This window comes from Bubalus kerabau, chromosome 9, assembly GCF_029407905.1.
Source record: "Bubalus kerabau isolate K-KA32 ecotype Philippines breed swamp buffalo chromosome 9, PCC_UOA_SB_1v2, whole genome shotgun sequence".
Taxonomy (NCBI): domain Eukaryota; kingdom Metazoa; phylum Chordata; class Mammalia; order Artiodactyla; family Bovidae; genus Bubalus; species Bubalus kerabau.
In genome coordinates this window covers 29,791,867-29,802,855 of record NC_073632.1, presented here as the reverse complement: position 1 = coordinate 29,802,855, position 10,989 = coordinate 29,791,867, and the positions used below count along the sequence as shown (strand labels likewise).

At 41.7% G+C, this 10,989-nt stretch overlaps 1 pseudogene; it reads right to left on the bottom strand.

Annotated features, from left to right (window-relative positions):
* Positions 1–1,137: 1,137 nt before the first annotated feature.
* The window catches only part of LOC129619664 (WW domain-binding protein 11-like), a 52,654-nt pseudogene continuing 42,802 nt past the window's right edge, over positions 1,138–10,989 (bottom strand).

Here is a 10,989-nt window from a genome sequence, read left to right as displayed (position 1 = left end):
TGGAGCACGGCTCTGTAATTCTCGAATCTGGAGGCTCTCATCCTCCTCCTCCGCTGGAAGCTTCTCCTCAGCCAAGCCCTACCATGCAGGCCCTGTGGGCCTTGCAAGGTCCTTGAAAGGCCTTTGCTGGGGTGGCCTTGCCTCATGCTGGGCGGAAACCTCCTGTGGGGCTCACTGGAGCCAAATGGGGGTTGGAAGATAGTAGAAGATCTTGCCACTAAATAGGGAAAGCAAGAGGGCCATGGTTGAGACTTGTGATGGGCCTACTTGAGACTTGTGATGTGTCCTCTCAGCAGTGCTGATCAGGTTCTAGAATGTTGTTAGTATAGCACTCTCTTGCCTTTGTGATGAGTGCCACTGGCTGCGGTGGACTGGTCTAAAATTTCCTACGGAAAAATGCATTCTGAGTTCCCAAGCATGTCTTAGAAAAGAACTTTTGATTCTTTTGATTTTACAACCCATTTCTCAAATTTCTCCCAAGGAGCTTATGATTTTTCTGTGTCATGATGCTGAGCTGGTTCTGGTTTCATGTTCATTATAAAACAACATCCAGTGTCCAATCTCAGACTCTTGGAAATGAGTAATACTGGGAAAAGAAAGAGTTTTCCTGAAATCACCTTCCCAGAAAAGAAACACAGAAACTGGACAAAAACTCACTCTGAACAAAAAAAAACTCCGAACTTTGGGGCCTTGGACTAGATTCCTGTTTTGCATACTCAGGAGAAAGAGAAACGTGGAGCTGCAGGGCATCCAACTGCAGTGTCTGTGCTCCAGGTCCCAGGCCCCAGGGCAGCTCCTTCTTCTGCCCCTCCTGTCATGTTCTTTTCAGGATATTATTATTCGAACGCATGCCTAATACAACCCTATGAACAAAGATTCTGAAAATAAGTCTTCTCTGAGGCTTTTGTCTTTGACACTTCCTGGTTGGATCTAAGTTATACATTATCTTCTGAATGAAAGAGGTGTGATCACCAGTTTCCTTCAGTGGACTGAACCCTGGCAAACTTGGCGTAAGATGTTGGATAAATTGTGAGGAAGGACTGGACTCAGTTTATACTTTCTGACAACGTGCTCCACACTGTTGTACCTATCACCACCTTGGATGTTACTAAATGAGCAGCAACAATAATCCCTGTCTTTCTTTTTTTTTTTTTTTCCCCTGGTGTAGAACATTTATTTATTTATTCCATGGAACACTCAAAGTTTAGATCAGTGGGAATTTTAATCAAAGAATTGTACATTTTCTTCCCACATATATCGCTTTGTGTTAGGAAATGACATTGTGATCCATTTCACTACAATATTACAAAATATTTACAAGAAAATATTAAAAATAACTCAAACATGAAAGGCAAGATGGGGGTGAAATAAACTGGTTTTCCCAGAAATCTCTACTCCAGTGCCCACAGCACACAATAAGAGAGCCAAAACATATAACAAAGTTCCCCTTGATCACAAGTTTCCAAGGAATTGGAGTAGGGGAAGAAATCTGATGAAAATGGTGGTATGAAAGGGGATGGATGTTATTAGCAGCACTGCTTCAATAACCAATTTATTTTGCACGAAATACCCTCTCTTTTATATGCAGTAAATTCTGAACAAGGCTAAACTTTAAGATATTCCTTGAAATGCCCTGACAGTGAAAGCAACTCTTCTACCTAAGCTGAGTAAGAGCCTCTTTGTCCATGAACCACTGATGTGAACAGAAGCCTGATCTAGTATCCAAAGCTCTCACAGCAGCCCTTCCATCTCTTTCATGAAAGCCTCATAGACATCATCCTTAGTCTGCACCAACACGGGAATAGATGGGCCAGATTTGGGTGCTGTTTTGGCAAGAGGCACAGCAGAATCATCCTCTGACTTTCTCTGCGGAGCAGCAGCAGCCCCTTTATTCTCCCGGCGCACCCACAGTGCGGTCGGCACGAATCGTGTGATCTCCGCCTTGGGATTAGTGATCTGTGGCTTGGCACTGATGGTTGCCGTGGCTTTCTTCTCGATGGTGGCTGCGCTTGTGTCATCCACCTTGGGTTGCTGGATCAAGTTGAGGGGAGCCCTTAGAACCCCAGGGTTTGGTAAGGGAGCTGGTGGGAAGAGCCCTGGTGGGGCAGGTCCAAGAGGAGGCACCAGAGGTGGGCGCATCATGCCAGGATGGGGTGGAAGAATACCAGGAGGTGCCGGGGGAGGTAGCCGTGGTGGGGGTCCCCGAGGAGGAGGGCCAGGAGGCAGACCTGGGGGTGGGCCAGGAGGGCCAGGGGGTCGACCGGGTGGTGGGCCTGGAGGTAAAAGGCGGGGCAGAGGCCCTCAGAGTCCTGGCATTCCAGGTGGTCTCAGGAATGGAGGAGCTCCTGGAGGTGGTCCAGGAGGAAGGCCTGTAGGTGGTCCAGGTGGCCGTAAAGGTGGAGCAGGTGGCGGTCCAAGCGGAGGTGGTCCTGGCATGGGGGGTGCTTATATGTCAGATGGAGGAACAGACTGTGGAGGGGCTTGCTGCTGGGAAGCTGCAGATGTGCCATCAGAGAGAGATGCCCCCTTATGCTGTTTCTGTGATTGCTTTTCTGCTTCAGAATCATCCGAATCTTCATCATCTTCCTCTGAAAATTCCTCAACTTCTCGTCCCTCCTCAGGGATTTCCTGACCTGCCATTCGAAGCATCATGGCTTGGAGAGGAGTCAGCTCCTTCATGTTCTTCTTCTTCTTCCTCCTGGATTTTCCAGGCATATCTGCAAACCGTACGCTCAGACCTGACATGTTTTCTTCATTGTTTTCTCTCTCAGTGTCATCACGGTGCACAAATTCATCCCCTTCACTTTCTCCATCTGATCTGTCACCGTCGCTGTCATCAGTACTGTCGTCATGCTTATCCTGGCCCATGTCTTCAGGATAGCCATCATCTTCACTGGTGCTAGAAACGTCGTCGTCATGACCCCGCTGAGCAAGTTCAGGACTATATAACATGTCTTCATCTCGCCTACGAGTCGGAAGATCTAGGGCAAAGCCCACTTTGCGGCCATACATTTGTAAGACTTGAGGAGGAGGTGGGCCCAGGGGAGGACGTGGAGGTTTCCTGCCAGGGGGCAAACGTGGAACGCCATGTCCAAGAAGAGGAAGTATAGAAACTGCCCGAGTTGGAGGTCCATAGGCTGAGGTCTTTTTAAGGATGGAGGGTGGCTGGGCCCCAGGAAGTGGAAGGTCCTGGATCAAGATGTTGGAAGGAGCATGCGGCATATCTGGCAGAGGAATACTCTCCACTTCCACATGCTGGGCATTCTTGACAGCATCAAAACACTGGCTAAGTTGAGCCCTCTTCTGTTCATAGTCTACCTCTAACTTTCTCAATTCTTTGTAAATATCTGGATTCTCTTTCGCATAGAGTCATAGAATACGTTCAAATGTTTCACGTAGCTTTTTACGCCTTGTCTTTCAGCACTTTCTCATTTAACTGTGGCTGCTGCACTGGGTTAAACTCCATTTCACCCAATTTTTCCATGTCCCGGATAATTGGTTTGGGATCCTTCATCTTTAAAACTGCAGCTTATACCATCATGCACTGCTTTTTGTTCTTCTTTAATTCTCTTTTCCGAGCTTCTTTTCTGGCTTGGTCTGTAGGGTTCATAAACTTTCCACTTTTGGTGGATGACGTGGATCTCCGCCCCATGTTGACAAGTTGTTTGATTTATTTGCTTGTTTAAAAAATAAAACCTAAAACGCTTCTGCTGGGCTCCTGGGGCTGTGAGAAGTGGGGAGGGGATGATTCTCGGCCCGTTTGACTTCGTAAGGGCCTTCACCTTGGCCTTTCGGTCAACCACCCAACCACCACCATCTTGAAACCTCCACTCCCTGTCTTTCTTTTCTGGCTGTTTGGTTTCCTCCTGCTTGCTGACTTGGCAGGTGGCCTGAGCAATTCCATTGTTTGTCTGCAGCCTCTTAAAGCAAACTGGCTGTCTGCTTACCACTCTGACCTTTAGAAGGACAGGACTTTCAAAAATCAAGGGAAGACAAGCAGGCCTGTACTTTTATTTTATTAATGAGCCAGTATTGTTGTCAGAATGGACATTATTAAAAGTCTACAAATAAGAAATGCTGGAGAGGGTGTAGAGAAAAGGGAACCCTCCTACACTGTTGGTGGGAATATAAACTGGTGCAGCCCCTATGGATAACAGTCTGAAGGTTCCTTAAAAAACTAAAGATAGAATTGCCCTATGATCCAGCAAGCCCCTGGGCATATATCCAGACATATAATTCTAAAGATAGGCACATATTATCAATGTTCACAGCCCTATTTACAATGGGCAAGACATGGGAACAACCTAAATGCCCATCAACATATAAATGGATAAAGGAGATGTTTTATATATATATTTGTGTGTGTGTGTGTGTGTATAAAGTAGACAATTGCTCAGCCATAAAAAGGAATGAAATAATGCCCTTTGCAGCAACATGGATGGACTGAGAGATCATATTAAGTGAAGTCAGAAAGACAAATACCATATGATATCACTTCTATGTGAAATCTAAAATATGACACAAATGAACCTATCTATAAGGCAGAAACAGACTCGTAGACACAGAGAACAGGCCTGTGGTTGCCAAGGCAGAGGGGAGGGGAGGGATGGATTGGGAGTTTGGGATTAGCAGATGCAAACTACTGAATACAAAACAGATAATAACACAGTCCTACTGTATATGTATAACACAAGGAGCTATATTCAATATCCTGTGATAAACCATGATGGAAAAGAATATTAAAGAAGAATGTACATATATAACTCAATCACTTTGCCATACAGCAGAAATTAATACTAACTATTAAATCAACTATAATTCAATAAAAGTAAAAAAAAAAAAAGCCAGTGTTGTTTCTCTCATATCCTTGACACACAAGGTTGGCTTTTCATCACCTAAGAGAATTTACAGGCAACGAATGCCCTCCCTTCTCATTTTTGCCTCTAGATCCCTACTTAAGTTTTGGAATAATGAAGCCTGAACACAGAAAATATAAACCAAATTAAGAGAGAAAGCTCCAAACACCCAAACAGGCTGCCTGTTGACTCTGCTAAGCTCTACTCCATACATATCCTTCTACTGGGGTTAGAAAACTGTTCAGTGAAAATCAAAAGTTGAAGCTCATGGCTTTTATGAAAAGGAAGACCCATCTTTGATATTTTTTGTTTCCCTTCAGAGATCTTTCACTTACTCTCATTGCAGAAATGACTTTGAATAAGAGCCAATAATTACCACAATGGACATTTAATATTTATCATGTTGAGTTCTTAATAACCTTTAATAGGCATTAATCATGTAAACTTATTAAAAATCACAGCAAATTTGTGAGGAACCATTTCCTAGGATGATTTATAAAACCACAGAGACTATCAAATTTCAACAAATCATTCCTTGAAGTGAAGGTAATTTAAAAAGGAATATAATCAAGACAAATTTGGTATATGAATGTGACTTCAATGGAATATTAATGCAAGTTCCTTGATGGTATTTGTTAAGTCATGGAAAAAATAACTTTAGGTTTTGATTATTAATGATAAAGTAAGTTTACTCAAATAGTCACAATTCTGAAAGGCTAACAAAGCCTCAATGGATCTGTGGTCTGTGATACTGAAGTCAGAAGAGCATTCTCTATGGGTGTGAATTTTGTTTTGTTTCTTTGATGTCCACCTACACAGTAGGACAGTGATTGAATTCAATGAAAGGGTGGAATAAATGCAAGTTCACACACAAGAACTGTTGGATCATATACTAGGAAATTTAAATTTATACTTTGTCTAATTTGCAAGCTTTGTTGATTAAGAAAAACCCTTGCTATTCTTTTTCACTTTGAATGCCACCCTCCTGCTTTCCTGTGCCCACCTAGGCCAAGGACCTTCAACTGTAGGAGTGTTCCATGATGAACAGTTATAGTTATAAATATAGAGTTGTATGTATAGAGCTATCTAATATTCTTATTATGGGAAAAGTTCCCACCCACACCTGGAGCTAAATAAATAAATAAATAAAATACTTGGGAGTAAACCTGAACAAGGAGGTGAAAGACTTATATGCTGAGAGCTATAAAAATTAATAAAGGAAATGGAAGATTATTTAAAGAAAGTGATAGATACCCCATGCTCTTGGATTGGAAGAATTAATCTTGTTAAAATGGCCACACTACCCATACTATTACAGATTTAATGCAATCTCTATCAAATTACCCATGACATTTTTCACAGAATTAGGGCAAATAAACCTAAAATTTATATGGAACCATAGAAGACCCAGAATTGCCAAAGAACAAAGCAAGAGGCATAACCCTCCCAAACTTCGGACAATACTACAAAGCTACAGTAACCAAACAGTGTGAAAAAAACCCAAAACACAGTGTGGTACAGGCACAAAAGCAGACATTTGGATAAATGGAACAGCACAGAGAACCTAGAAGTAAACCCAGACACCTACAGTCAATCAATTTTCAACAAACGAGGCAAGAATATATAATAAAGACATTTTCTTCAGCAAGCAGTGTTGGGAAAGTTGGACAGCTGCATGTAAATCAGTGAAGTTTGAACACACCCTCACACCATACACAAAAATAAACTCAAAATGGCTAAAAGACTTAGAAGACATGACTCCACAAAACTTTTAGAAAAAAACATAGGTAAAACCTTCTCTTATATAAACTGCACCAATGTTTTCTTTGGTCAGTCTCCCAAGGCAAAAGAAATAAAAGCAAATACAAACAAATGGGACCTAATCAAACTTATAAGCTTTTTCACAGGAAAGGAAACCATTAACAAAATGAAAAGAAAACCAATGAATTGGGAGAAAATATTTGTAAACAATGTTACTGACAAGGGCTTAATTTCAAAAATGTATTAACAGTTCATACAACTCAACAACAAAAGAATCAAATAACCCAATTGAAAAATGGGCAGAAGACCTAAATACACATTTCTCCAAAGAAGACATACAGATGGCCAATAGTCACATGAAAAGATGCTTAACATTGTTAATTATTAGAGAAATGCAAATCAAGACTACAAAGAGGTATTACCTCATAGCAGTCATAACGGCCATCATTAAAAAAAAAATCTACACATAACAAATGCTGGTGAGGGTGTGAAAGAAAGGGAATCCCCCTACACTGTTGCTGAGGATGTAAATTGTTGAAACCACTATGAAGAACAGTATTGAGGTTCCTCAAAAACCTAAAAATAGTGTTATCATATGATCTAGCAATCCCACTCCTGGGCATATATCCAGCCAAAACTAATTCAAAAAGATACATGCACCCCTACATTCACAGCAGCGCTACTGACAAAGGCCAAGACACAGAAACAACCTAAATGTCCATCAACAGATGAATGGACAAAGAAGATGAGATGATGCGCGTGTGCACACACACACACACACACACACACACACAGGAATTCTACTCAGTCATACAAAAGAGTGAAAAAATGCCATCTGCAGCAACATGGATAGATGGACCTAGAGATTATACTAAATGAAGTCAGAGAACTACAAATACCATATGGTATCACTTACATGTAGAGTCTAAAATATGACACAAAGGCTCGATTATACGAAGCAGAAACAGACTCAAAGATGGAGAACAGATTCGTGCTTCCCAAGGGGGAGGTGAGGTGACGGAGGGAGAGATGGGGAGTTTGGGGAAAGCAGATGCAAACTAGTAGATATAAATTGGATAAAAAAACAAGGTCTTACAGTATAGCACAAGGAACTATGTTCCATATCATGTGACAAACCGTAATGGGAAAGAATACGAAAAAGAATGTGTGAATGTGTATATATATATACATATAACTGAATCACCTGTTAAGTAGAACTTATTTTATAAGTAGAACTTAGTACAACATTGTAAACCAACTACACTGTGATCAAATATTTTAAAATGTCAATATTTCTTTTTTCTTGTAACTATTTATTATCACACGTAATACACGTAAGGTTGCCAGATAAAATGAAGATATCTAGTTAAATCTGAATTTCAGATAAATAATGAAGAATTTTTGCTATAAATTATGTCCCATGCAATCTTTGGGACACACATTAAAAAATTACTCATTGTTCTCTGAAATTCAAATTTAACCGGACATTCTCTACTTTTATTTGCTAAATCTGGCAACTCTATGTTCATGTTTTATATAAATGCAAAAACAAAGAGACATAATCACCATGATTCTCACATTCTTGATTCTTTTCCTAATCCCTTAACATAATTGGAACTAATTTGGGTGCTTCCCAACCAAATTATTATAAATTAAAATATTTTTTAAATTATGGATTTTCAACAAGTAATATCAGCATCTTTAACCCCCTTTGGCTTTTCCTTCTTCTGGAGTCATCTTGTTAAGAAAATGAAGATGGATGAATGCTGGAGTAAAGCCAGAAATATCACTGGTCAGACTGTTAAGAATCTGCTAAAATATTGACAAGGAAAACTCAGGCTACAGATAACATATTATTTCATCTTTGGCAGCCAGAGAATGGCAAGGGTGGCACTCACTACTCAAAGATGTGTGTTGCTGTGTGTCTCCATCCTTCTATCCATCTGATTATAACTGACAGAATAAATGAAAAACACACCACAGCCCCCACATCTGAGCAAATTTCCCTCACATCCTTCTTTTTGTTGTTGTTTGATACACACTTGTTGTTACCTATGCGTTTTGCTAAGATAATATGGGAGAATGGCCATCGACTTGCCACAGGATTTTTAAGCTATTTCTGACACCAGGATTCTCATATGAGTGGTGGATTGTGCGTGTGTCTGTATTTGCACGTGTGGGCCTGAGGCGTGTATGGAGCGGCGAGCAGAGAACGCTTGAAGGGAAGGATGGCCCTAAGACACAAGACCTGATGAGGAGGGAGCACCTCCCCTGGGCTTTCTGGGTAGTGCCTGGACACATCAAGATAAGATAAACACTAATTTAAACACTATTTTAATGAAGTGTGCAACTGCTTTTGAAGAAGGAATGAATAGTGGTCAAGGAGTAGATATCTAGGGAAGGTGCCACTCTTGTCCTCTGCCCTCCCCCAAGGATGCGTCAAGGGTGAGAATGTGTCAAGGGAATACCCTTGTCTGTATTCTGGAGCAGAGTGTGTGAATATATGTATTTGCAAGTGTGAGATCTGGGTACTGGGAGAAGTTTTCCTGGGACAAGTAGAAAGGTTGAGGGCCTGACTCCACAGGGGTGCGGTCTTTCTCTGGCCCTGTTGACTCCCTTGGACTTTCCATTCCTACTTGAAGCATTCACTTTGCCCTGAGCCTTGGGAATACTATCCCATTGATTCTCTTCTGGCCCGTATCTTACTATTAATAAAAGGAGCCCTTTTCTGCTTTCTGTGTCGTGTCACATCTGAAGAAAAATCAGATGGCCGTGAACTCTCCTTCAAAGTACCGCTGGTGTAGAACATTCTTAGAACCTATGACTTGACCGTTGAGCTCTTGTTTTCCACCTGCTGGACAACATCAGGGTTGTCCCTGATTAAAGAGATGCTCTTTCTGTCTCGGCAGGGATCCCAAAGAATATTCCTTCTGGGTCTCCTCATATCGGTCAGGATCAGGAGAATGCCAGGCACCAAACAAGTTGTTGGAGAGAAAACAAGGGAAATTTCCATACTTCCCTTCAAGGAGCTCATGTGGTAACAAAATCAGAAAAGAAACCATTATAAACTGAGAAGCCTATGGGAGACTATGGCCACAGAAATGGAAGGGGTGAGTGGGTAGGTGTGGGTATGTGTGGTGTGACGTGGAAATCATTTCAGGTATGTTGGAAGACACAGCATTTAAATTGAGCCTTGAAGATTCTTAAGAGTAAGCTCAACAGGGAAATTACTCCAGAAACAGCAAGGACAACACAGAGATGGGGTGATGGCTGCACCCTTGGAGAGACACAGGGCACTGTGTCTGTATTTTGGAGCAGTGTGTGTGAATACGTGTATTTGCATGTGTGGGTGTGAGTGCACAGAACATAAACAGAACTCTGCAGATGAGATGGGGCCAATCATGAACAGCTTAGTGAGCTTGCTAACAGGTTGGGTGTATACTCAGAAGCATGGCAAGACACTGAAAAATTTTAGGAGTGTTGTAACTGGGGGGCTTCCCAGGTGGTGCAAGTGGTAAAGAACCCACCTGCCTGTGCAGGAGATGTAAGAGATGGGGGTTTAATCTCTGGGTCAGGAAGATCCTCTGGAGGAGGGCATGGCAACTCACTCCAGTAGTCTTGCCTGGAGAACACCCAAGGACAGGGGAGCCTGGTGGGCTACAGTCCAAGGGGTCACAAAGAGTCGGACATGACTGAAGTGACTCAGCACACACGTAGCACGCTGGAACTGGACTTAACCTTCAGAAAGATGCTGTTGACAACAGCAAAGGTAAGTGGCTATAGGAGGCATAAACAGAAATAAGACAATAAGTCTTAGGAATCGAGAAAAGAACTAAGGTAATGGTGATGGAAGCAGATACAGACATGTGTGTCAACAGAATTTAGGAGTAAATGGTGGGGTGCGATAGAGCTGGGGGAATGGCATGACAGTTTCTGGTTTGTGTCATTGGATGGATGGTGATGTCATTCGTTAAGCAAGAGAAAACAGGAGGAGGGACAGACTCTAAGTTTTGCTATTCTGAGTCTGAGGCTTAAATGACATTCAGATGTCTCGAACTCAGAAGAGAGGATAGCTATACTGATAGGTTTAAAAATCCTCAGTGTTTCAATGTTATATTTAAAGAAACTCCAGGATGCATCTGGGGTGTTTAGGAGTTTCTGTAATAGCTAGGAACAGGTTTCAGTACATTATTTCAATACTAGCTTAGGTAGCCCTTTACAGATATTCATACCCATTTTTTATAGAAAATTAAAGATTTTAAGTATCTCACACAAGAGAAGACTCTACACATGGACATCACCAGATGGTCAACACCGAAATCAGATTGATTATATTCTTTGCAGCCAAAGATGGAGAAGCTCTATACAGTCA